We start from the raw sequence: 21,665 nt of genomic DNA on the forward strand, positions 1-21,665 counted from the left end.
GATAAAGATAAAAACCACCTATCACCAATGTATTAGCATGTAAAATAATCTAAGTAGTCTTATCTTGGGTTATATCTAGAGTTATCAGTACACTTTTTCTATTTTTTCTCCCTGTACTTTCATGGAGGGTGGTGGGAGGGAATGGTAAACTAGAGTTACAATTTAAAGATAGCATCCTGAAAGACAATACTGCTTATACAAAGGAATGGCTGGACCACATCAACTAGGCCACTATATGCTAATAAGCCAACACACATCTAAGTAGCATTCTAAGGCAGGTACTGTCAGCGAAAGTGTGAGTTATGAGGTCTACCTTGGGTTCACACATGTTAGTTAGCTTTTTGACCCTTCACACCACAGGCTTTTCACTGTGATGCTATCTTGGAGTACTTCAGTGCTATTCTAAAATGACTCGTTTTAAATATATATATATAACAGAAAATTTTACTCAGTTCACAGAGAGAACCAAAACAATTATTTTCACTTTTCTCCTTTAGATTTCCAGCTGGTTAGATTTTTATCTAGTTGAAGGGCCCTGGTGATATTTTCTAGTACCCAATCACATGGATGCTTTAATGGCAATAAAATTACTTCATGGCTGATATTCTTTTACTTATATCTAATTACAGCAATACAAGTTTACTGATGGGATTTGTAATTATTATTATAACATCTAACATTTATTAAGTACAACATTGAGAGCACTGTACCAATCTCTTCAACATACATTCTCTTTTTTATTCCTTATAATAACTCCATGGGGTAGGTATTATTTTTTTATCTCCGTTTTAGAGATGAGAAAGCTGAGGCTCAGAGAAGTTTAGCAAACTGCCTATGTCACACAGCTAATAAATGGCTTCTTAAAACCCAGGTTTCAGTGTTTCTCTTTTCAAAACTGTACAAAATAGTTTAAAAGCTTATTGGATTTTGTAAATTTTATGGTACAATAGTCCATTATGCTGTTCAATGCCCCTTAACAGAAAGATTGATGGGATATATTCTATTTAGAGATTTGCCCTAAGAAAAGGTTGTCACTCCTCTTGAGTGATATACTTTCTGTTATTACAAAATGAAAGCTGTGCATTTAGCTGTTTATCTATTTGCCTTTGCTTCCCAGAAGCCCAAGCTTTTAGTCTCAACTGTAGCAATGATTCAGATTTTATGGGTAAACAACATAGTTCTTCTTATTCTGTCCTAAAATATATTATGTACTTTTTTTTTTTTTTCCGGTACGCGGGCCTCTCACTGTTGTGGCCTCTCCCGTTGTGGAGCACAGGCTCCGGACGCGCAGGCTCAGCGGCCATGGCTCACGGGCCTAGCCGCTCCGCGGCATGCGGGATCTTCCCGGACCAGGGCACGAACCCGCGTTCCCTGCATCGGCAGGCGTACTCTCAACCACTGCGCCACCAGGGAACCCCTGTACTTTTTATATAAGCCACCCTGAGGCTTTATACAAAGCCAAAAATAAAAACAAAACAGGTTTTAAGTAATGAAGGCAATGTGTTAGTAAAAGAGAATTACATTTTAATTATAATGATATTTTCTTTGGTCAGGTAAACTCAACCTTATGAGATAGTGAAATAAATAACAATTAACTCTGCCTTTTTATTATATGCTTTAACATATACAATATCATTTCATTTGACACAATAACTGTGAGATAAATAAGACAGGTATTACTTATACCTGCATCTAACAGATAAGAAAATAACTTATCCAAAGTCAAGTGACAAACATTGATTTGAAGTCAGTTCTTCAGACTCTGTTATACCATACTTCTAATATTTAGTGGAGTAATTTTACTATTTGTAAAAAAATATGAAACTGACAAATTCAATGACAGAGAGTGATTTCTTATGTTGCTTATAAAAACAGAACATATTATAACTCTGTTTTTGCATTCACTTCACCAGAAAGTCAAAACGGTCCAATATGACCCAGCAATTTTACTATATCTACACATGACACTTCAGATTAAATATACATTGCTCAGATGTTGATGAAATCCTTACAGACAGACCACATTATGATAATGTGCATGACTGTGAACATGTGTTGTTTGCCCTTGCTGCATTCATCTTTCACTCCTTGGGGAATTCACTGCCCCTTCATCCCTCATGCTGTAGCCAACACAGTCTGAGGGCAATAACAGCACCCACAGCTCCTGGGGTGAGAACCCTGACTGGCTTAATTGAATAAACACACTGATGCCCAACTCAAGGAAGTGCACACAACCCAAATCAATCAGGTTGATGGAACTCTGGTTGGATTTTCCAGGACAGTGGCCTTCTCTCTCCTTTGTATTTGGTAGTGTGAGGAGTGGGGCTGCCATAGCTACTCTACTAACTCCACGGAGATGAGTCTGAGAATGGCTGACATATCAAACCCTGCCAAGTGACACAGCAAAGATAGCTACTGGTGACTCCATTTGAGTCCTGAATCAAGCCTTGCTTAATGCAAGAATCTACCTTGACAGTTCAATTAAGAATGCCAATAAATTATACATATAAATTGTCTCTTTGTTTAAGTCAGCATGAGTTGAGTTATTCACAATATTACTTTAAATAAAATATCCTATAAGTCAATTAGGATCCTTAGGGATATGTCACATTATCAGATTAAGTACAATGTGGGTAAAACTTGAAATTCAAAATGGTAGACTTTGGTCTTCTGTGACCAATTCATAAGGGGGCTGTGTGTGTGTGTGTGTGTGTGTGTGCGCGCGCGCATGCACGCGCCCGTGCAGGCTACAGGTAGGGGTGAGACAGGAGGACTAAGAAAAGTGATAAAGGTTTAGGATAAGTGCCAGGAGAAATGGGAAAGAGAGCTGAGTGCAGATAAAGAAAAGGATTAAGGTTGAGGGCTCAGCTGAGATGGGAACCCATAACTTTATAATGAAGTCAATTAGCATAATTTGCTCATTTAGAACATTTGGAAGCAATGCAACACACACAGACACAAACAACTTGTGCAGACATGTGGGACCCAAGCATCAGTGTGTTTTAAAGCACCCCTGTTGATTCTAATGTGCCATCAGGTTTGTGAACCTTTGGTGTGGAAAAGGCATCACACCCTTAAGAGGTGCTCGCACACTCTTCACTCAGACACAGAAGAAAGCACACCCTGCTTCCAAACCATTCTCCTCAATTTTATATAAATGTAACATAACTGGGAATAGAAAAGATACATTTTAAATATGAAATATGGAAATCCAGTGGGACCACTGCTTGTCCATACAAACTTATACATTTTCCGCGTATGCACAGAATACAGAAGATGTTTCAAGAGATACATAGTCAAGAGTAGAACAGACAATCAGACCTTGAAAAAGATTATGCTCGGCCCTTAAATTAACATTTACAGAGCATCTCGACCTGCCCTGGATGGTGCCCCTGGAGCATCCAGGGTGTCCCTCAGGTGCCCGAGGCCAAACAGTGGCATCGTTTCCTGTTCCTAGCGAGCCACTCGGATACCCACTGTGGTGGTGCGCCCAGTGAGCAGCTTTCCTGGGGGGCAGATGCCGTGGAGCTGACAGTGTCCTGGTGCCCTGGCTGCGTGTCAGGCCTGAGCCTCTGAGGTAGGAGAGCCGAGTTCAGGGCACTGGACCACCAGAGACCTCCTGGCCCCACGTAATATCAATCAGCGAGAGCTCTCCCAGAGATCTCCATCTCACACTAAGACCCAGCTTCACTCAACAACCAGCAAGCTACAGTACTGGACACCCTATGCCAAACAATTAGCAAGACAGGAACACAGCCCCACCCATCAGCAGAGAGGCTGCCTAAAATCACACTAAGTTCACAGACACCCCAAAACACACAACCGGACACTATCCTGCTCACCAGAAAGACTAGAACCAGCCTCATCCACCAAAACACAGGCACCAGCCCCCTCCACAAGAAGCCTATACAACCCACTGAACCAACCTTACCCACTGGGGGCAGACACAAAATACAACAGGAACTACAAAACTTGCAGCCTGTGAAAAGAAGACCCCAAACACACTAAGTTAAGCAAAATGAGAAGACAGAGAAATAGGCAGCAGATGAAGAAGGTAAAAACCCACCAGACCAAACAAATGAAGAGGAAACGAGCAGTCTACCTGAAAAATAATTCAGAGTAATGATATTAAGATGATCTAAAATCTTGGGAGTAGAATGGAGAAAATACAAGAAACGTTTAACAAGGACCTAGAAGAACGAAAGAGCAAACAAACAATGATGAACAACACAATAAATGAAATTTTAAAATGTCTAGAAAGAATCAATAGCAGAATAACTGAGGCAGAAGAAGGGATAAGTGACCTGGAAGATAAAATACTGGAAATAACTACCAAAGAGAAGAATAAAGAAAAAATAATGAAAAGAATTAAGGACAGTCTCAGAGATCTCTGGGACAACATTAAATGCGCCAACATTCAAATTATAGGGGTCCCAGAAGAAGAAGAGAAAAAGAAACGGACTGAGAAAATAATTGAAGAGATTATAGATGAAAACTTTCCTAACATGGGAAAGGAAATAGTCAATCAAGACCAGAGAGCACAGAGAGTCTCATACAGGATAAATCTAAGGAGAAACATGCAAAGACACATATTATTCAAACTATCAAAAATTAAACACAAAGAAAAAATATTAAAAGCAGCAAGGGAAAAGCAACAAATAACATACAAGGGAATCCCCATAAGGTTAACAGTTGAACTTCAGCTGAAACTCTGCCAGCTAGAAGGGAGTGGCAGGACATATTTAAAGTCATGAAAGGGAAAAACCTGCAACCAAGATTACTCTAACCAGCAAGGATCTCATTTGGATTTGACAGAGAAATTAAAGCCTTTACAGACAAGCAAAAGTTAAGAGAAATCAGCACCACCAAACCAGCTTTACAACAAATGCTAAAGGAACTTCTCTAGGCAGGAAACACAAGAGAAGGAAGACCTACAAAACACAAACCCAAAACAATTAAGAAAATGGTAATAGGAACATACATATCAATAATTAGCTTAAATGTAAATGGATTAAATGCTTCAACCCAAAGGCACAGACGGGCTGAATGGATACAAAAACAAGACCTGTATATATGCTGTCTACAAGAGAAGCACTTCAGACCTAGAGACACATAGAGACTGAAAGTGAGGGGATGGAAAAAGATATTCCATGCAAATGGAAATCAAAAGAAAGCTGGAGTAACAATTCTCATATTAGACAAAATAGACTTTAAAATAAAGACTATTACAAGAGACAAAGAACTCCAATACATAATGATCAAGGGATCAATCCAAGAAGAAGATATAACAACTGTAAATATTTATGCACCCAACATAGGAGTACCTCAATACATAAGGCAAATGCTAACAGCCATAAAAGGGGATATCGACAGTAACACAATCATAGGAGGGGATGTTAACACCCCACTTTCACCAATGGACAGAGCATCCAAAATGAAAATAAATAGGAAACACAAGCTTTAATTGATACATTAAACAAGATGGAATTAATTGATATTTATAGGACATTCCAACCAAAAACAACAGAATACACTTTCTTCTCAAGTGCTCATGGAACATTCTCCAGGATAGATCATATCTTGGGTCACAAATCAAGCCTTGGTAAATTTAAGAAAATTAAAATCGTATTATCAAGTATCTTTTCTGACCACAATGCTACGAGACTAGATATCAATTACAGGAAAAACACTGTAAAAAATACAAACACATGGAGGCTAAATAATACGCTACTAAATAACCAAGAGATCACTGAAGAAATCAAAGAGGAAATCAAAAAGTATCTAGAAACAAATGACAAGGAAAACATGATGGCCCAAAACTTATGGGATGCAGCAAAAGCAGTTCTAAGAGGGAAGTTTATAGCAATACAATCCTACCTCAAGAAACAAGAAAAATCTCAAATAAACAACCTAACCTTACACCTAAAGCAATCAGAGAAAGAAGTACAAAAAACCCCCAAAGTTAGCAGAAGGAAAGAAATCATAAAGATCATAGCAGAAATAAATGAAAAAGAAATGAAGGAAACGATAGCAAAGATCAATAAAACTAAAATCTGGTTCTTTGAGAAGATAAACAAAATTGATAAACCATTAGCCAGACTCCTCAAGAAAAAAAGGGAGAAGACTCAAATTGATAGAATTAGAAATGAAAAAGGAGAAGTAACAACTGACACTGCAGAAATACAAAGGATCATGAGAGATTACTACAAGCAACTATATGCCAATAAAATGGACAACCTGGAAGAAATGAACAGATTCTTAGAAAAGCACAACCTTCAAAGATGGAACCAGGAAGAAATAGAAAATATAAACAGACCTATCACAAGCACCAAAATTAAAACTGTGATTAAAAATCTTCCAACAAAAAAAAGGCCCAGGGCTTCCCTGGCGGCACAGTGGTTGAAAGTCCACCTGCCGATGCAGGGGACACGGGTTCGTGCCCCGGTCCGGGAAGATCCCACATGCCGCATAGCGCCTAGGCCCATAAGCCACGGCTGCTGAGCCAGCATATCCGGAGCCTGTGCTCCGCAACGAGAGGGGCCACGACAGTGAGAGGCCCACATAACGCAAAAAAAAAAAAAAAAAGGCCCAGAACCAGATGGCTTCACAGGCAAATTCTATCAAACAATTAGAAAAAGGCTAACCCCTATCTTTCTCAAACTCTTCTAAAATATAGCAGAGGGAGGACCACTCCCAAACTCATTCTACGAGGCCACCATCACCCTGACACCAAAACCAGACAAAGATGTCACAAACAAAGAAAATTACAGGCCAATATCACTGATGAATATAGATGGGAAAATCGTCAAGAAAATACTAGCAAACAGAATCCAGCGGCACATTAAAAGGATCATACACCATGATCAAGTGGGGTTTACCCCAGGAATGCAAGGATTCTTCAATATATGCAAATCAATCAATGTGATACACCATATTAACAAATTAAGAAATAAAAACCATATGATCATCTCAATAGATGCAGAAAAAGCTTCTGACAAAATCCAACACCATTTATGATAAAAACTCTGCAGAAAATGGGCATAGAGGGAACCTACCTCAACATAATAAAGGTCATATATGACAAACACACAGCAAGTATCATACTCTGGTGAAAAACTGAAAGTATTTCCACTAAGATCAGGAACAAGATAAGGATGTCCACTCTCATCACTCTTATTCAACATAGTTTTGGAAGTCCTAGCCACAGCAATCAGAGAAGAAAAAGAAATAAAAGGAATATGAAATTGGAAAAGAAGAAGTAAAACTGTCACTGTTTGCCAATGACATGATACTATACATAGAAAATCCTAAAGATGCCACAAGAAAACTACTGGAACTAACCAATGAATTTGGTAAGGTTGCAGGATACAAAACTAACACACAGAGATCTCCTGCATTCCTATACACTAATGATGAAAAATCTAAAAGAGAAATTAAGGAAACACTCCCATTTACCACTGCAACAAAAAGAATAAAATACCTAGGAATAATCCTGCCTAAGGAGGCAAAAGACTTGTGCTCAGAAAACTATAAAACCCTGATGAAAGAAATCAAAGATGACATAAACAGATGGAGAAATATACCATGTTCTTGGACTGGTAGAATCAATATTGTGAAAATGACTATACTACCCAAAGCAATCTGTAAATTCAATGAAATCCGTATCAAACTACCAATGGCATTCTTCACAGAATTAGAACAAAAAATTTTACAATTCGTATGGAAACAGGAAAGACCCTGAATAGGCAAATCAATCTTTAGAAAGAAAAACGGAGCTGGAGGAATCAGGCTCCCCGACTTCAAACTATACCAAAAAGCTACAGTAATCAAGACAGTATGGTACTGGCACAAGAAGAGAAATATAGATCAATGGTACAGGATAGAATGCCCAGAGATAAAGCCACACATATGGGCACCTAATTTATGACAAAGGAGGCAGAACATAAAATGGAGAAAAGACAGCCTCTTTAATAAGTGGTGCTGGGAAAACTGGACAGCTACATGTAAAACAATTCAATTAGAACAATGCTTAACACCATACACAAAAATAAACTCCAAATGGATTAAAGACTTAATTAAATGTAAGACCAAACACTATAAAACTCTTAGAGGAATATACAGGAAAAACACTCTTTGACATAAACCACAGCAAGATCTTTTTTGACCCACCTCCTAGAGTAACAGAAATAAAAACAAAAATAAACAAATGGTACTTAATTAAACTTAAAAGCTTTTGCACAGCAAAGGAAACCATAAACAAGACAAAAAGACAATCCTTAGAATGGCAGAAAATATTTGCAAATGAAACAACAGACAAAGGATTAATCTCCAAAATATACAAACAGCTCATGGAGCTAAATATCAAAAAAACAAACAATCCAGTTAAAAAAATGGGCAGAAGACCTAAACAGACATTTCACCAAGGAAGACACACAGATGGCCAAGAGGCACGTGAAAAGATGCTCAACATCACTAATTATTAGAAAGATGAAAATCGAAACTACAATGAGGTATCACCTCATGCTGGTCAGAATGGCCATTATCAAAAAACCTAGAAACAATAAATGCTGGAAAGGGTGTGGTAAAAAGGGAACCCTCCTGCACTGTTGGTGGGAATGTAAATTGATCCAACCACTATGGAAAACAATATGGAGGTTCCTTAAAAAACTAAAAATAGAACTACCATATGACCCAGCAATCCCACTGCTGGGCATATACCTGGAAAAAACCGTAATTCAGAAAGAGTCATGTACCACAATGTTCACTGCAGCACTATTTACAATAGCCAGGACATGGAACCAACCCAAATGTCCATTGACAGATGAATGGATAAAGAAGATGTGGCACATATATACAATGGAATATTACTCAGTCATGAAAAGAAACGAAATTGAGTTATTTGTAGTGAGGTGGATGGACCTAGAGTCTGTCATACCGAGTGAAATAAGTCAGAAAGAGAAACATAAATATCGTATGCTAACGCATATATATGGAATCTAAGAAAAAAAATGGTGCTGACGAACCTAGTTGCAGGGCAGGAATGAAGAGGTAGACATAGAAAATGGACTTGAGGACATGGGGTGGGAGGGCGAAGCTGGGGCGAAGTGAGAGTAGCATTGATGTATATACACTACCGAATGTAAAATAGTTGGCTGGTGGGAAGCAGCAGCATAGCACAGGGAGATCTGCTCGGTGCTTGGTGATGACCTAGAGGGATGGGATAGGGAGGATGGGAGAGAGGTTCAAGAGGGAGGGGATATGGGGACATGTGTAGGCATATGGCTGATTCGCTCTGTTGTACAACAGAAGCTAACAGTATTGTGAAGCAACTATACTCCAATAAAGATCCATTAAAAAAAAAAGGAACAAGGAGCTCTTTATGTACTGATTGAAATTATCTCCAAGATACACTGTAAAGTGAAAAAGAGAAGAATTTGTAGTATGTTAGCATCTGAATTAAAAAGGGCATGTATCTACATAAAGACACATAGGAAGGTATGTGTTTCTACATGCAGAAAACAACTCTAGAAGCATATACCCAAAACCAAAAACAGTGATTGCCTCTGGAGGGAACAGGGATCTGTAGGATAGTGCTAGGAGGGACACTTTCTTTGAGCATGGTTTCAAGTGCGTGTATTACCTATTTTACAATTAAAAACCAAGAACAAACTTAGCACATCCTCCCACAGCTGTGGTCATTACTACTGGAACATTCCGATTGTGTAGTGACATGGACAGAGCACCAAACTGGGAATTAAAAGGCTGAGTTTTCACCTTGTATTTGTTGTGGGATAATAATGGGTAAGTGCTTTGTACAGTTATGGTAGGTAGAGCAAAAGAAGAACGAAACACACTTCATATATACAACACATTAAATTCTAGTCCACCATTCAGGGTCTTCCCCTGGAGAGGGGAAAAGAAGACAAGTGAGATATGATCTTTGTCCTGTAGACATCCTCAGTGTAACAGGAGAAAACAGTTGTATCAACAATACATATGTAACAGAGCAAAATAATTACAATGCAATGTTTGCTGCCAACCCCTCTATTGCCCTATTGGGTTATAAGCATTTATGCCTGCCCCTTAGGAAAAAACTCATGATTGTTGAATGGCACTGAATTCTAAGAGCATGACAACTCAAAATAATACAGACATATGCATGTCATAGTGATAGCACGACAACAATTTTCTGTGAGCATCAGAAAGGATGCAAAGAAGGTAAACTTAAGCTGGGTCATGAAAGATGAGTAAGAATTCAAAAGGACAAGAGAGACTTTTCTTTACGTGTACAAGAGGTGGGCAGTGGGATTACATGAGCTCCCTGGTTTGAGAAGGGAGAATGGACGGACCCAGTGTTGATTTTCTGTGTTACTGTCTCCAGGGGAAAGGAAGTAAGTTCCAGAATATGCCAGCGGGTTGAAGATCCCAAGAATTACACCCCATACACTCCAAGCAGGAACATACTAGAGGGTAAAAAGCAAAACCATCTGAGAAATTGGGTGGAGAGATGTAAAAGTATGTGGCATAGTAAGGAAACATGAGTACAAAGAATGGATAGGGAGAAAGACAAAGTGAAAAACAATGGAAAGGAAGCACACAGCCCCAGAGGTACAGGGAGGGAGGCAAACGTAAAACGTTAACTACATCGTTTAAAATTAAATTAGAAAGAGTTGAAGCTCCCATCTCTTCTCCCTGCCAGTATTTCATCAGTGCTGATAAAGCTGTAGAGAAAAAACCTCCTTGAGTCTTCCACCATCTACAGACTTAGAAAACTGCTTGTGTAGCAGTGGAACATAAACCACAACTGGGAAAGAGCAGGACCTAGCCACCAGGATCTGGAGAGGAAGACAAAAGACCAAGGCTATTATTGTACTGGGGGCTGGGGATGGAGAGCTGGATTTATAAGTGATTTCTTTTTTTAGTTTGTTTAAAAAAATGTTCCATTATCTTTACAACAAGAATACATGTTTTTAAAGCCAGAAATTTTGGCTTCTTAAGTATGGTTATTTGTTCTCGGGTAAAGAAGGTCATGGTTAATGCGCCCATTGCATCCTACATAACGTGAGGATAATAGCCACTGTCAAGGAAAATCGTGTGAACTTATTCATCTAATATGTATTAAATTTTACTCAATAAAAAAAGAAACCTGTAAAAAAAAATTAAATTAGAAAAAGAAAGTGCTGATAAGAAATAAAGAGGAATACAGACAAAAAAGCAGCTTTAAAATTACCCCCCTCCAAAAAAAAGGCCTAAATTGAATGAGAGATTTCTGTTGTATGATTATATGCTGGATTATTATACTTCACAGTAATTAAAAGTGGAATATTCTCCTTTCTTACCCATGTGTGTGCCATATAACAATAGAGCTAAATTATAAAGAACTCGAGCTTTCAAAACTTTTATTTTTATTTGACACGTGCATTTAAAATACCTCTGGACATCTGAAAAGCACCCAAAGGTACACTGCTGAATAATGGAAAATATTAACAATCATTAAAAAAAGCTGTTTACCTTATTTTCTTCCAGGTACCAAAAGTCTCTAGCTTTCTAATTTCAAGAGAAGAGTGTTAATGTATACATTAAAAAAGCATCATAGATGCTAACTGTAATTATGTCTTCTTAACCTTGCACAGAATGAATTATTGGCCCATGGAAATATTTTCATTTCACTATTCTTTGTCAAGAGAATTCTGGAAATTGTGCAAGTCAGAATCTGTATCGAAGGCTGGTGATCATGGGAGAGTGGTACAAGACTGGGGCCTTTAGCCGCTGTTAATAATGTGCTGAGGAAGACAGAGGCCAGGCCTGGGGAGCCAACTCTGCAAACAGCATCAACCCACACTGCACCAATCAAAGGATTTTCAACCATCTAAAAACTTGAGCAGCAGAGCTAGAGACGAAAAAAATCAGTAATAGCATCCTCATTTCGCTAGTGGATGCCTGCACTACTTGCTTTAAGCAACACTGGCATTAATGCTTTTTAGTGCATCTCAACTTCAGCTACAAAGAAGTCATTAACATATTTTACGATAAAATGTATTGCTGAGAAACAAAGTGTACTTTTTCGGGGGATGTTGAAAATTCTTCCTTGAAAATAAGATATGGGCACTTTTTTTTTTTTTTTTAATTTGGTACGCGGGCCTCTCACAGGCTCCGGACGCGCAGGCTCAGCGGCCATGGCTCACGGGCCCGCTCCGCGAAATGTGGGATCCTCCTGGACCGGGGCACGAACCCGTGTCCCCTGCATCGGCAGGCGGACTGTCAACCACTGCGCCACCAGGGAAGGCCGGTACAGGTACTTTTTAATTTAACTTCTCTTTGTGTCTTCCAAGCAATTTTCCAAACAGGTTTCCCAGGATAAAACATGGTCATAAGATTTTAGAGAACAAAAGTTAAATGAGTAACTTGCTTTATCTTCTTAATTAAAATTGTGAATGTTTGAAAAACTATGTCTGACATTGGTGTCAGCCTTTGACAGGGAGGCCACGCACATTATACAACGATGGTGTTAGGAGTAGGAAGAAACTTGCTCATATCCTTCACATTATAGACAGCAGAGGTTTTAAAATCATTTTTTATTTCATTCCATTTTGGATATTCTTTTCCCTTTCATCTACCTCAATTTGCTGAAGTGAAAAGTGTAATGTACATGCAGCTGGGGTTGCCAGATAAAAACAAAACACCCACTTACATATGAATTTCAGATAAATAAATTTTTTTGATAAATGAATAAATTTTTAGTATAAATAAGTCCCACATATTGCATGGGACATACTTATACTAAAAAACAAAAACAAACAAACCAAAAAACCCCTCACTGTTTATCTGAAGTTCAAATGTAACTGGGTGTCCTGCATTTTCATTTGTTAACTGGCAACCCAACATGCAACAGGCCTAACATATCAAGCGGAGGGTGTGCTAGCTAAGTCTGTTGTTGGGAAAGGTTGGTAAGTGGTAGCGCCCACTGGTGGTGAGACATAGAAAAAAGGTTTGGGGCAGGTACGTATCAAGAAGGAAAGAGACTAGTGATATGTTTTAACTGCATGCAAAGACTGATGTTCGAGGGCCAGCATGGGGGTGACTGCTGGAGCAGTCAGAGGCAAGCAGCCCGGGGATGAGTGGTACATGCACACACTCTGGCTCTCGGTGCAATGCAGTTCCTCTTCCTTCCTCTGCTGATTTCTTCCTTATGCTAGTGAATTTTGTAGAGGCAGGTATACAATCAATGACAGTAGAAACTGAGATACTTTTAGGCCTGATAAATAATTTAAAATATAGAAACTGCCATTTCTATGTAGATTTTCTTTTTTATTTATTTTTAAATTGAGGTATGATTGAAATACATTATGTTAGTTTCAGGTGTACAACATAATGATTCAATATTTGTCTACACTACAAAACGATCACAATGGGCCCAGGTAACATGTCAGCATATATACAAAATTTTCTTCTTTTAATGAGAACTTTTAAGATTTACTCTCTTGGCGACTTTCAAATACACAATACAATATTATTAACTATAGTTGCCATGCTGTACATTGCATCTCCATGACTTATTTTATAACTGGAAGTTTGCACCTTTTGACTCCCTTCACCCATTTCTCCCACCTGCCACAGCCTGCCTCTGGAAACCATCAGTCTGATTTTTTTTTTTTAATCTGTAAGTTTGTTTTGTTTTGTTTTAGAGTCCACATTTAAGTGAGATCATACGGTATTTGTCTTTCTGTGCCTGACTTATTTCACTTAGCATAATACCCTCAAGGTCCATTCATGTTGCTGCAAATAGCAAGACTCCCTTTTATGGCTAAATAACATTCCATTGTGTGTGTGTGTATATACACACACCTCATTTTCCTTATCCATTCATCTGTCGATGAACACTTAGGTCGTTTCCATGTCTTGACTATCATAAATAATGCTGCAATGAACAATGGGGGTGTATACATCTTGTTGAGTTAGTGTTTTTATTTTCTTTGGATAAATACCCAGAAGTGGAATTGTTGGATCATTTGGTAGTTGTTTTTTTAGTTTTTTGAGGAACTGCCATACTGTTTTCCACAGAGGCATGGCCAGCAATAGTGCACAAGGGTCCCCTTTTCTGCAGATCCTCGCCAACACTTATTGCTTGACTTTTTGATTACAGCCATTCTGACAGGTGTGAGGTGATATCTCACTGCGATTTTGATCTGCAGTTCCCTGATGATTAGCGATGCTGAGCATCTTTTCAGGCGCCTGTTGGTCATCTGTATATCTTCTTTGGTAAAATGTCTATTCTGATCCTCTGCCCACTTTTTAATTGGATTGTTTGTGGGGTTTTTTTGCTATTGAGTTGTATGAATTCTTTACATATTTTGGATATTAAGCTCTTACCAGATATATGATTTGCAAATATTTTCTTCCATTTGCTAGGTTGCCTTTTCATTTAGTTGATAGTTTCCTTTGTGGTACAGAAGCTTTTTAGTTTCATGTAGTCCCACTTGTTTATTTTTGCTTCTGTTGCCTTTTAGATTTTCTTTTGATTAATTTTTTATCAGTACTTTTATACTGAATGTTAGCAAAATATTTGATCATGAACTTTGTTTTCCCCTATTGCTGATATTTCCCGGGAGTAGCTGGGCGGGAAGGTGGAGGGAGGAGAATATGCTACTAAATAGGACATTTAGTCAGGACCTGGGGAACTTTCTGACTTTTGCCTCATGACGCCACCTGCCCATAAGATAAGTTGCAAATGCTAGCTGGCGTCCTGATAGATGGAACAGGACAGCAGTCTACCAGTTTCTAACCTGCCCTGCTGCCATTTTCCCATCTCCACTGGACTTCAGTTGATTCTCCTCAACCTTTCTCTGGGCTCTAGGGTTTTAGGCTGGCATGCCCTGTTTCCCTGGCTTGGACATCCCCTGCTGTTTTGGCCCTAAAGAACTCCCATCCTTTGGCTGGAACTTGCCCCATTCCCACCCTCACAGAGGGGAGCTGAAAGGAGAGCACGGTGAACAGGGCTCTGTGAGTAAAAGTGTGCCCGACAGTGTTTAGCAGTCATCTGTTAGTCTCTGATGATAGCAGCCCTGATGTACAGCTTAAATCAAGTTTCCTTTGCCCCAGGCTGATGGTGAATGAATCAGACAGGGGAAGAGTGGAGGTGAGGGTGGCCGTGGTCAGCACAAGCTTGGCTGCTTTACTGTCTGCTTTACAGGGAGGCCAGTCAATGGAATCCTTGACACTCTTCCCCCGGACTGTTGCTGTCCTTTCTCTCTCCTTATTCCTTCTCCTGCCTCTGTTTCCATATAGAGTTTGCCTGTTTAGATTTAGGGGTTGGAGGGAAAGAGGCAGGGTAAGAAGGCCCATCCTGACCTTGAACTTAAGCTGTGTTTGTCAGCCCACCTTTATCAGAGCCTCTTACTCAGCAGATTTGCAGCTACTCATGGCAGAGGGGTGATGGGCATGGACTCTGGAGCTAGAATGCTCTATAACTTACTAGCCGTGTGACCTTGAGCAGTTACTTAACTGTGTCTCAGTTTCCTCATCTATAAAACAGGGGATAATAACAGTACTTACTGGGTTGGTATACAGATTAAATGAGTTATGTGTATATGTAAAGCTTTGAGAATATTACCAGTTACAGGGTGTGCTGTAAGTAGCTTAATAATAATGATAATATAACAATAATAATAATGGTCCAATCAGATTCCAGCCTCCTTGTCAATCCTCAGGGTAACTGCCAGAGCAGAATTCTGACATCTATGGGTCCCTGGATATATCATTTTAACGTCACCACAATCTCTGCCATTTACACATACTTCCATACCACCTATCCCTGCGTTTACAGTAACAAGGTAAATTAAATCAACACGTAAAAAAATGATGTTTGAGTTTTAGAACAATGCCATGTTAGAAGGAAAAGAAGAAAATACACAGGTACAATGTCAAAGTTAGGCTCAAGGAAACATGACCTGTTACTCAACTTGAATCACAAGCTGAGGGAAGTTAAAAATGAGGAAAATGCTTTTGGATCAGGTTGGCATTCATCAGGAAGCAAAAGCGTGGCTAGAGATACCTATTGCTGAAGCTGGAAGCAGCTGAACTATATCTGCCTCTTTGGCAACAATTATATGGTCACCTAGAGAGGGAAGCACAGATTTTACACCAAAAGAGCTTTTCAGTGTGTCCATTATTCTGAGGCTGAGTTATTCAACCGACTTTAGAGTGGAGTTCATGGAGCCAATGAAATGGGTTTAATATTTACTGAAGCGCTCACTTCCTTGGGTTTCAAGGCCATAACCCGAGCATGGTTTTAGTATGACACATGTTAACATGACAATAAGGGAACTCAAACAGTTAGAAGCTAATCCAATTGCTCCTGATACTTAGCAACATCCCGAAAATTACTTTTTAGACATTTTTTAGTCTTTGTCAGAGATGGGGAATGGAGGTAAGCGCACAAGTGGCTTTGGCCAACGTGCTGCAGAGAACTGTTTTAAGCATGGCAAAAACATGCCAAATCAATAACTTGTCTCTTTCTCTGCATGTGCCATGAAAATCTGGCTATCGTAGAGGGCTGGATCCATTAAAAACTGAATTTGCTGTTTCCAGACAGCAGATAGCTCAAAGCTCAACAGGGCCAGCAGGCAACAATCCAAGTCTGCATCTCCCTCTCTAAAGCGCAACCCACAGCACTCTGCTGCTGCATGACGTTATTCAAAGCACAGGGGATGAGGAAGGTTTGACAGTATTGTAGCTGCCTGAGGATGGAGTCAAATGGCCATTATTCTTCAAACATAAAGAGCTGGATAAAGTAACTTTTATCTTAAATCACTAGATATATTTGATTAATGGAGAAATGTAAATCAATACATGATTTTCCGAAACGAAACTGTCCCTTTTGCTTAAGGTATGATATATGTATTTATGAAACTTGATGTCATAGAGACTACTAATCTCTTAAGGGAGGAAAGGGGGTTGTATAACTGAAGACTTTTTCTGTCCCAAGACTTCTGAAATAGATTGGGCTTCTGCCCAAATGAAGCCGCAGAAAATATAATTTTACATTTTTTATTATATAGCTCACTGTGCACTAGGAGATATGAATTCCCGCAAGTGGTTGTATTCACGACAGTTCTTAAGGTAGTCTTAGAAGGGTGGATAAGAGAAATACATATCAACTTTTTTTGTACACTTAATACTTCAGTTAAAAATGCATTGTACTGATTCACTGCTTACAAGTATTCACTCAAGTTATGCCTAGAGTAATCTTTAGGATAAAAATATCTTATAATAATTCTCAAAGGCTTTAATATTTTTACAGTGTCTAATTATATGAATGAATAATTTGGGGTAAGACTGATTCTACCCTTCTCATCTTTTATGCTCCCACATATTTTCTGTCCTTAACCCAATTACCAATACATGTTCAACCATTCTTTCACTATTTCTCTTTTATTAAACCACTGTCTATAGTAATACGTACTTCATTTACCCAACCTTATTCAGAACCAGCTGTTCCTAAGAGAGTTTTCAAGATAAATGAAATTTATTCATAAAATAGTTTGTACAAATAGATTATACACATCTCTACTATTTTTAAACAAAACATCTGTTTCTTGATATAATTTTGGTCCAATTATTTTATTCCGGGACTACAAAAATGTATTACAGGGGTGTTTGGGTCCAAATGAAGGGGACTTGGGCAGCTGCACTTTTAGAGTCCTTCTGTTAATGACTTAGAGTTTTTATGGCCTTGTCCTTGCCTTCACTTTGTATGCGGCCACTGCTTAATGGAGCTCTGACTTCTTGAAGCAATAACTACCCTCTTTTCAACTGCTGCTAGGGTTGACTGTGGTTTGAGAAGCCAGGCATCTATGTGTGTTAGAACTATTAAAAAAAACCAAAAAACTGGACTGTTTGTGGATGGAGAACTGAAGAAGTAATGAGGCGGGGAGAGAGAATTAGATGATTTTGACAGTCTGGGCCTAGGCTGGCTTACTTTCAGGTGTTTTTGACGGCTAAGATTGCTACATAAAATCACTCGGAGTGAGTGATTTTCTATCTATTCACATGCTAACTTATCAAGTGTATTCACACGCAGCTGTTTTTTTGGACAGGTGAGTTTGTTTACAGTTCAAGTGATACATGTCTATGTGTGTAGAAAAATCATTAAAAAAAATTGGTCACCAAAAAGACAAAGAAAAGTTTATTGCACCAACACAGGAGCCATATAATAATGTTTCTACTTGTCCATTGATTTATGTACGAAATGTAGAACATTTTACAAATGTAGAAAATTATTAAAACAACAACAGTCACTAAAAGAAAATGAGAAGCCTACTTCACAAAATACAGAAACTATAACAGTGACAGCCTGTTAAAAACTCACTTTTAATGGTCAAGTATATATTAATTCAGATAGATTATCTGTTTAAATAATCTCTGCCCCTTAAGTTCCATTAAGCGTTCTAATAAAAGAATAATGGAATAGGAACTTATTCAATTTTGCAGATGTTAAAAACCACTATAGATCTAAACAGAACTGTGTACTTTTTTCTTGCCAAGTATTTTCATATTTTATAGTAGCTTTTTACAATAGCAGATTATAAAAAACATCTGTGTTTAGCTAATAAACCTAGATTTCTCCAAACACATAATTCTGATAAAATCTAACAAGAAAGAAAAGAAGTAAGGAAGGAAGGAAATAAGAAAGAGAGAGACATCTTTTATATGCATGGCAATATTTTCGTCAGGCCAAAGATAAAAAGCATATGCTAATTTGCATACCTTTAATAAAAGTGTTCTAATTATAGCCTATTCTACTTACCTGTGACTTCTCCAAAGGAAAAATTCAACTCCAGGTTGGCTGTCTGTGAAGTGGAAGACCTCTATCCCTATAATCTTCCTGGTAGTTAGTATGTGTTTTCAGAAATTCCAAGCTACGTTTATTATGTGTTTATTAAAATAACAGAGGAAAGAATATAATGTTCAAAATACAATCAGATTGCCTGCTGCTTTGGATTCCCTTTACCAATGTTCCCTTTTATTAGGATAGATAAGTGGGAATTAGGTTTGGTCAAGCCTTTCTGTGTAAGTTTGTATTATGAGAACTCCCAAAAACAATTTTTTAAAAAATGGACATGGGACCAGAGATAACAATCCAAAATGAAATTCGTCCAGTCTCCAGCAAAATTTGTCTTAGAGTCTAAAAAAACAACTCAGGTATTTTTCTTAAGAGTAATTTTGAATGCTCATTTTGCCCTAAGCTTTATTTGCTTTTTGCAACAGCACCTAAGGGAAAACAAACTGACCATTTACAACCTAAACAATGGCTTTACAGTATGCTTAAGAAATGCACCTGGCTTCACTCAAACAACAAATTTGTTTAACCTGGTGACTTTCCTGTGTCTGGGGTCAGGCAGGAGCAGTCTTGGTTGGGGGGAAGGAAAGGAGAGCAAATATAACTGACTCACTGAGAACAAAACGGTGGTACTAACGCCCCTTTGTAATGACAACTGTTTTAACAGTTTCTTGTAGGCAAGGCTATCATTTAAGTGACCCACTATAATTTGGGATGAAGCCCCAGGAAATTATGCCAACTCTAGAACAGGAGTTGCATTTCTGAGTTTACCCAGCATAATGAACCCACTGAAATGCTGAGTATTCCTTCTTTGGTACAAATTTACATCAAGGGAAAAATGAACAATTGAAAAGATTTAGCTGGAGAGGAAAAGAGTATCACAACGTTCGCTCCCGGGAGCAGACCAGAGTTTAGTTTACTTCTTGCATCATTTTTACTATGGAAAACTTCAATCATATAAAAACATACACAGAGTAGAATGATGAACCCCTACAAACCAATAATTCAGTTTCAATAATCATCAACACATGGCCAACCTTATTTTACTGTGCCCTACCCACGTTCCTCCTTTGATTCTTTTTTAAAGCAAATCCCAGACAGCCTATACTTTATTTTATATAAGCTTTATATAAGCTTTTATTTATGACACATGTATATATTTAACCTGAAGATCACTCCAGAAATCTCATTGAGCATGAGATGTTTAAACCAACTTTAACCACATCTTACAAAACGTTTTACACTAACGTTTTTTCTGCCTAGAGAACGAATTTGTTCGAATATAATTGGGTAATTAAAAATGACAAAGTAACTCGAACCACAACCTTCTATTATTTTATTTATGGGGAAAAAAGGAACATTCTAATATTGAGAAAACAGTGCACGTGACTCAATCCCTGTGATTCTAGTCTTTGTGGAAACTGACCAACAAGAGACACAGTTAAAAGTAACACGGTTACCCTTGCCTGGTTGGAGCTTAGAAAATCCGGAGGAGGCAGTAAGGGACGGGAGCCAGAAGGAAAACTCTCCCCTTTCCCTTCACTACAGGTATAGAGTAAGACAGAACGCCCCCAGGCTGAACCTTGGGGGCTGCAAAACCCACTCATCAAGCAGTCCAGCTACTTCACAGTAATTTATTACCGATCTTAAAGCAAAGATCAAAAGGAACTCCATTTGGCATTTTACATTCAATTCCTCACTGCCTGATGACTAATTTGTAGAGGAATGAAGTCTTCACAAGGGAAGCCAAAATCATCTGAGGTGACTTTGATACAGTGCCACAAAGGATATGAAGAGGAAGCTGGGAGAAGCTGTGAATGGCGAAGTTCCATTAAGAGTTCTAATAAAAGAATAATGGAATTTCCCTTAACTGTGAATTAAAAAACTGTTCGAAGTGGGCAAAATTTAGACAAGTCAGGCAAAACCTCTGATTCGTCATAGCCTCTTGTTGTTGCTGTTGTTAAATGTTAACTTCAGCCACTGTTGCATTTATGTTTATTAAGTGGCATCGTCGAAAAAAAAAAATGCAACTTCCCCACCAGAAATCTGGCCAAGCTCATTCCTTTTGCTCTTGTACTACTTATCAGCCTGCACCTTGCGCCTGCGTTGTCAGACACGCCTGGCTCGCTCGATCGCTTCCAAACAAATTGCCATATTCTGCAAAGTGACTGATTTAACTTGAAAAATGTAACTTGAAATGATAAAATTTTTAGTCTTGTGTATCGCCGCGGTCACGTGGAATATAAACACCTCTTCTGACAAATTTCTGATGCTTAAGTCAACTGTTCGCTACAGAAACACCAGAAGCGATTCAAATTCTTTCAACTTCTATGAACAACTGGCACAGTTCTTTCCTCCTGAATCCAGACATTTCTGTGTTCTCCGATGAGGAGAGTACTTTTCACACTACTTATTTTGGCTAGTTAAAAAATCCTTACCACATGTCTCCTTGTAGATTCATAGATAAAGATTTAAGTGTATATTAGCATTTCAACTGTGCGAATGTTTTGTTTGCTTCTGAAATCACCTCGAATTAACAGATTTACTGGAACCTTATATGATATAGAAGTTTTGTACAAGTCTCAGAATACTTTAATGTATTCCCCCCCCATGAAGATGTGGTGTTGAGCGTTTTCTTTAAAAGTTATGTTTTTTTTTTTAAAGAGAACTTATCTTTTACAAATATATGGTGAAATACTTATACATGAAGAGATGTTTGAGAATTCTTCAAATATAGGAAGTGGAGAGTGTGGGTATAAATGAAACAAGACTGGACATGGGTCTATGAAACTATGGGATGGGGATGCAGGGGTCATTACACTACTCG

At 38.4% G+C, this 21,665-nt stretch overlaps 1 protein-coding gene across 2 annotated transcripts in view; it reads right to left on the reverse strand.

The window, feature by feature from the left end:
* Positions 1-21,665, reverse strand: part of CDKAL1 (CDK5 regulatory subunit associated protein 1 like 1) — a 649,098-nt gene that overhangs the window by 109,928 nt on the left and 517,505 nt on the right. The gene's annotated exons all lie outside the window — the stretch shown is intronic.

The sequence above is a fragment of the Lagenorhynchus albirostris genome, chromosome 10 (assembly GCF_949774975.1).
Source record: "Lagenorhynchus albirostris chromosome 10, mLagAlb1.1, whole genome shotgun sequence".
Classification (NCBI taxonomy): Eukaryota; Metazoa; Chordata; class Mammalia; order Artiodactyla; family Delphinidae; genus Lagenorhynchus; species Lagenorhynchus albirostris.